The sequence below is a fragment of the Sparus aurata genome, chromosome 20, assembly GCF_900880675.1.
Source record: "Sparus aurata chromosome 20, fSpaAur1.1, whole genome shotgun sequence".
In the NCBI taxonomy this organism is placed as follows: Eukaryota; Metazoa; Chordata; class Actinopteri; order Spariformes; family Sparidae; genus Sparus; species Sparus aurata.
Window position 1 is genome coordinate 6,477,624 of NC_044206.1, and position 6,733 is coordinate 6,484,356.

Genomic DNA, 6,733 nt, shown 5'->3' on the forward strand with positions numbered 1-6,733 from the left:
GCATGGCTTGGCATGTACAGCACAGTACAATAAAGTACAGTACAGCACAGTACAGTACAGCATACTATAGTACAGTATAGCATGTATAGAATAGTATATGGTAGAATAGAATAGTAAAGTATAGTATGAAGAAGTATAACATAGGAAAATATAGTATAAAGCATAATAGAATATTGAAGTGTAGTATACAGTAGTGTAGAATGGTTAAGTATAGTATACAGTATTATCGAATAGTAAAGTATAGTATACAGTATTATAGAATATTAAAGTATCGTGTACAGTAGTATAGAATAGTAAAGTCTAGTATACAGTACAGTATGTAGTATAAAGCAGGATGAGCTGGTAGCCAAGCCAAAAGCAACATTCCCTTCCTTTTTAACTGTTGCCTAGCAACGCAAGCGCCAGGACGTCTGAGGTACGCTAGCCGCCGTCTCTCCTGATATTAGACAAAAGTTAGGTTAAAGTTAGCAATTTCAGCAAATGAGCAGCTGATATTTTTTAATGTATTTATGACATTTTTTTTTAAAAGTGTCCAGCCGTGTTATACCTGCTTTGCGTAGCAAGTGCTAGCAATAAATTGACGTCATACCAAGTGAAAGCTGTTTGAAGTAGACACGGCTAGCATTCAGCTAGCTTAGAGAGTTAATTTCAGTTAACGTTATTCATTGACTAGTGACCTTAAATCAATGTTTCCTTGCCTTGATTGATAGGCTAACCGAACACGAACGTTATTTTCATGTTAGTCGGTTACTCCACGATAGGCAGCAGCTAAATCCGACCATGACGGAGAAAGAAAATCAAAAATCGCCAGTTTAACCTAATGTTAACTACTTGAGTAATTGTAGCAATCACTAAACTGACATCTTAGATTTTGACTGGTGGCGTTCACATGGCATGGCATGTTTAAGCTGCCTTTCAACCACCAAATCGTAAAAGTATTTTATTATATTGATTTTAAAATAGGAGTGGATGGATTTAGAGATTTAGATTTAGAGTTCCATATAAAAACATTCAATTCAATATGATCTGTAGACTGTAAATGATCAAAATTAACCATAATTTCTATAACAAGCGTGTTCAACGACAGTGCTAAAACAACATATATAATTGTTAGTAGCTGTTAATTGATATTTTGTGATATACAAACTCACATTATCCAAAGACAGTGCATTATCTGCAGTTCTTAAGCTGTAACAGTAGGTTCTATGGCAAGGTTTGAGTGTTTATTTGTTTTTTTGTGTTAGATAATACATATTATATGATAATATATAGATAATATATTATGAAAACCATCAGCCTGAAAGGCATGATAAGTTGTTACTGCTTTCTTCTTTTACATGGCAGTATAGTGTAGCATATAGTGCACGATATAAGTGTGACCCTTGTTCCATTTTATCTGAAGTTGTAAATAAATCAATACAGATCCTGAATGTATTATTAAGTCACAAATGTCCATTTAGAGTGTTTCTCTCATGACTTGCTATCTTCAGTGTGCTGTTGTGTTGCCACTTCACAGCCCTGTGTCCTTTTCCCCCCCATGTTCAGCCTGTCTAGTAGCCTGTGGGATCTCACCCACACACAGCTGCTCCGAGCAATGATGACAGGCCTCAGAGTTGAAATGCCATGCCTGAAATAGTCTGCCTTGTTTATAATTAAACTGAACATGCAGGATGGTGCCTCCTGTGTGTGGATACAAATTTTGCCCAGGCTGGAGCAGGCACACACTCTGTGTCCGTAATCACACACAATATAGATACATGTTGTGTCCACACACACACCTACAAGTGCAGGAAGTTAATAGGGGAGCTAATTAGGGGTGCTGTTATATAATGACTACTCACAAAGCACATAGAGTATTTAGGGATAAAGGGTATATATGCTTAGCAGGCCTGCAGTGTAATTGCAGGGTGGAAGTATAAGACGTGAAGGGTGGAGCTGGAGATGAAAATAACTTTCTATCATTTCTACTTTCAGAACTTTTCCCCACGAGACAGCAAAACTTTTATTCATTCACTGCGTTATATATATTTTTTGTTTTTTTTTGTCAGGTGTAGCTGTGTGAGCTCTGTTTCCCCTCCTAAAAGCAAAGCCTGAGGCATTTTGTCATATCTCCCTGTGGGACTTGCATCTGAGAGTCAGAATGGATGTGAAAGAAGAGGTGCTGGATATTCTGCAGAAGGTGTGGACCAAACTGCAGGGTCTGCCACAGGCCACCCCTCTGGAAGTGGGAGCCTTCTCTGTGCTTGTCCTGTTTGTTGGTAAGTATCTGTTTGCGATAGGGTGGGACACAGACACGTTCATTGATGTTCAAACAACATAAAAACGAGAGCACGACTGATATATAAGCTGGCTGATATCATTGGCCAATCACAATTCAATCTGTGTCTGCGTATATGTTGCCCAATATGCGCCGATTTAAAAAGATTTATTTAAAGAGATTATAATGCAAAAAAAAAATAAAAAATGCTTGAGTAATTTATAATCCTGCACGTATAGCAAATGTGCTTGTGCATACATACATTTAGGCATTTGTCTACAAATAAAAACAACACTTTGCTGTGGCCCGCTGTCATTAAAGGGTAGCTACACCAATTTTACACGTTAAAGTGTGTTTACAGTTCTTAGGGAGTACTAGCAGCACTCGTAGTGAAAATCCTTTTGTGGCTGTAGAGGAAGCAGCGTGTTATCTGATGAATTCCCTCCAGTGATGTCACTCCGTAGCGAAAGGCCCACATGCGCTGAAAGTAATAACTTAACTTAATAATAACTAACTTGAACTCTGCCTCTTTCTTTACATCGCTTATGTTCTTCAAAAGGGCATGATGTGGAACAACAATTATTCTGTCCATAGACAGTAGTCCTATTAGTATTCTATATCGTGTTGGTTGAGGAAAGTCATCATATGGACACCGTTTTTGTGTAGACTTTGTTTTTTGTCATGTTGAGTAATAAATGTCAGTTCTTTACTCACTCAGTGCCTCAGCACCGGATAGTCAACCAAGCAAAGTTGTCCGCCTCCAGAAAGGCTGAAGGGAAGTGGACACGGTAGACTAGATGAGTCAGAACCCTTATGGTTGTGCAAGACATGGCAAGAAAGGTTTCGTTGCCAATACGCAATGCAAGTATTATGGAACTGGGATAGGTTTTCACAATAGCTGAATTTGGCCATTACTGATAAGAGATTTGGCAGCAGTGTGTCCTCAAAGGCTGCGGCAGTCTGCAGCACATCAGCTGTGAAAGCTCTCTCTCCCTCTCACTGTCTCTCCTTACATTTTTGCTTCCTTTTAGCTCCCTCCGAACAAGCACTGCGGCTGCAGAAAAGCAGCTGTGGTTACTGGGCCCTCATTTGATGCTTCAAAATTCAAACGTGCCTCAGAATGCTTTCGAAGCGTGTTCCGCCATTTAAAACAGTCGGCAGGAGTGTTAGACGCTTTCAGTGCATTTGGCCCTTAAGTTGCATTGCGGGTAATGTGGGAATCAGTCAGAAGAGACACGATGGGCATGACTTTCCAGAACACTCGCTCAGCATGAGTCTTTTCACCACATACCAAAATCACAGTCTCTTGTATTTGGATTTTTTTTTTTTTTTTTTTTATTCAGTTAGTTCCTTGCTTTACTTACATTGTGAAAGCCTTTATATCTGCTCTTTTATTGGCCGACAAGTATCAATTTAAAACCCGCAACAATTGATTCCTCTTGGGGGCCGCAGAACAAGCTATAAACACAGCTCAACAAATTCCCGAAGGAAATGTCTGTCTCTTTAGCTGCCAAGTGTGTCACTATGTCCACGATCATTGAAATGGGGAAAACAGAGTAAAGTCAGCTTATCAGAGCTTTGTGGCTGAAACCAACTACCTGCTGTGGCTGGAAGAATGGAGAAAGTGAACCAAAAAAGTCAAGTTGTGGGCTATAAACCAAAAGAAATAGCTGAAAGAGGTTAAAGCACTTCACAGAGCTGAGGGGAACTGCAGGATCAGGTGTTAGATCGCTTCACTGGTCAGTTAGTTCAACCAATGTTCAGATAGAAATATAGTTAAATGCAGCTTTAGATATGATACATAACTCTTTCCTTTAGCATGCGCTAATCCATCTCCCACCACTCTCCGCCCCGTGTCATCTGTCTGCTCCTCCTCTGTCTCCTCTCAGCCACGTTTCTCTTCATGATTGTGCTGTCCTGGATCCACTGCTGCTGCTGTGGAAAGCCAAAGTACCAGGTCTCCAGGGTGCAGCCTCTACAACCCATCTGAAGCTTAGACAGAGACCAGACTCCACAAGTAAACCAACATCCATCCTTTGTCTTCATGTGATGACCTGAATTCAATACACATGGTCTTTATTTACGGTTAAACGTGTATTTTCTTTTCTTCTTCAGGGTCTTCGAATCTCGGAGGGAATGATAAAAGGGGAATCATCAAGGAAAGGATGGCAACATACTTCCTTGATATTCCCAGTAATGAGATAAAGACTGGATCCACATCCAGACTGTCATGCCAGTGGAATCCATGTAAATCAGCAGAGTGGCACACATCATCAAGACTCATTACACGCCGTGACAATGAAACACTGTGCGGCAGCCTTTTCCAACAACAAAAACCTCACTGTGGAGGAATATAATTAAAGTTACAGTAAGAAAGCTGATTTTGTGTTTGAATGCCACAGTGGCTCCGTTATTATCAATGATCGGTTTGTTATCCTGTCGATATTCTTCAGGAATGTGAAAAAATACGTGGAAAATGTACTAACATTCCAACTTGTGTGCAGTGGACTCATACAGGTCCATGTTTTCAGCAGAGACTTGCTGGTGTAAAAAGACAGAGCGCCCTCTGCTGGCTCAGTGTAGACAATTTCTTTCTTTTCTTTTCTTTTTGTTTTTGCAAATTGTGCCAATAGAAAATATGAGCTGCTCATTGGAGTTACAAATGTATTCTCTTTGTATTTTAACATAGAGGGGTTTTTTTTGTGTGTGTGTCTTTTTACAGAGGCAGTGCCATATTTCCTTTGTGGATGTACCTGAAATGTAAAAAAATGTTCAATATATAAAAATAAAAAAAAATATACAACACTGACATATTTATTTTTATTTGCTCAAGTGGAAATTGCATCTGCAACAAAATGACAACGTTTATTTCTTCTTAAAATGCTTTTTTTCGAATGACATTTAGATTTTCAAGTTTAAAAAACAATTTTTGATAAAGTGGGCTTCCATTTGCGACAGTAAAACACTGCCCTAATGTTTGCACACCTTATCACCAGGTCTCTCCTTTGCCTCCAGCAGTCAATATTTTGAGTAAACATTAACCAGGAGCCGTTGCCTTCCTGTTGCTCCTGCCCATACAGAGCAACTGAGGTGTCACCTGAAATGCAAAATAGGAGCCACCGGAGTTACAGGAAGCCTCTTCTGTGGACATACTGAAAGTAAAGTGAAATGTTCGGGCTGTAGTCAAATAGCTCCAGGGTTGTAAGTGGATCAGAACAGGAGCTGAAAACCATTTGTTCTCACACACTCCAACATAACCGCACACTGTTGGGAGTCACTGAGCCGTGAGAGGATAATTCGGACATGGCCGTTGTCAGGTGAGTTCCTGAAGAGGAATGTTTCGGTGACAATGGATTTTAACATCAGCAGATTCATATGCCGTGCACTGATTAAAGCATGTTGGCTTTTCAAAATGTTTCAGAGCTCTTTCACCAGGAGATAACGTGGTTACATGGCTTCGAAAAGCTTTGTTTGTGACAACTAAAGGCGTGCGCTTACGTGATCTCATCAGTTTAATAATATTCCACCACTTGAGTTTTCGTCTGGTTCATCTCTCCATGTGCAGTGTACCAGAACTGCAAAAACCCGCGGGGCCACCGGAGGACTGGGTGGAATGGTTCCTGCATCGGGTGCATCAGGGTCCGTGGGCACTCGGTGGTCTTGTGGTCATAGGACTGTTCATGCTGCTAACTGTGTGTCTGATCCTCTTCGCTCTGTTGTATGGATGCTGCTGCAGCCCACAGGAACAGAAGAAAAAGAAGGCTGGGGTGATCTAAGCACGTATGAACGGGACTGACTCCTACTTATACTGTAAAAGGAATGTTGACAGGATGGAGAATTTGTGTACATTAAGCTGCCCATCTTAGGGTCATCTTTCCAGTGTAATGGATCACTGCTATATATCAAAACTTTTCTAATGTGTGACTTTTTTGGGGGGGCTGTTTTCCCTTTCTGTATATGTACTGCGTGACACCACAACAAACACCTTTATCAGATTTTATTTTCAAACTGGATTCAGTCATTGACTTGTAGTGCCTGATATGATTTTTAAATACTCAGCCCCTCTCTGTCAAACAAGTGTCCAAAATCTGCGATTATCTTGGATATTTTTTAAATTGTAAACACAATAAAGGTACTTTATGGAAAAACATACAAATCACTGAATGTAGCAGGAAGTCCAAGTGCATGTATAATGTGTTTTATTGTGTAGTTATTGCCTGGGTCACATTTAATTGCTGTTGAAACAAGTTTAGTACTACTAACTTATACGTAGTTATATATAGTTAAACTGCAAATCATTGAATCAGTATCCCTTCAACAGGAAACAGCCTGCGGTTTGTTTTTGAAGACACAACAGCAGTTGGACATAAAAAAAAGCACCACATTTTTGAAAATATGTTTTTTAAAGATATTAAAGCTGTTAAATTAAATTTTTTTTCTTCTCTTTACTCTTTCTGGTGGTGGGGGACAAGGCAT

At 39.8% G+C, this 6,733-nt stretch overlaps 1 long non-coding RNA gene across 1 annotated transcript; it reads left to right on the top strand.

Annotated features, from left to right (window-relative positions):
• The first annotated feature begins 394 nt into the window (after positions 1-394).
• Positions 395-4,803, top strand: LOC115571183 (uncharacterized). The gene is made up of 4 exons (XR_003981883.1): positions 395-415; positions 2,049-2,258; positions 4,147-4,274; positions 4,373-4,803. It is a non-coding gene; the product is annotated as an uncharacterized LOC115571183 (long non-coding RNA).
• The last annotated feature ends 1,930 nt before the right edge of the window (positions 4,804-6,733 follow it).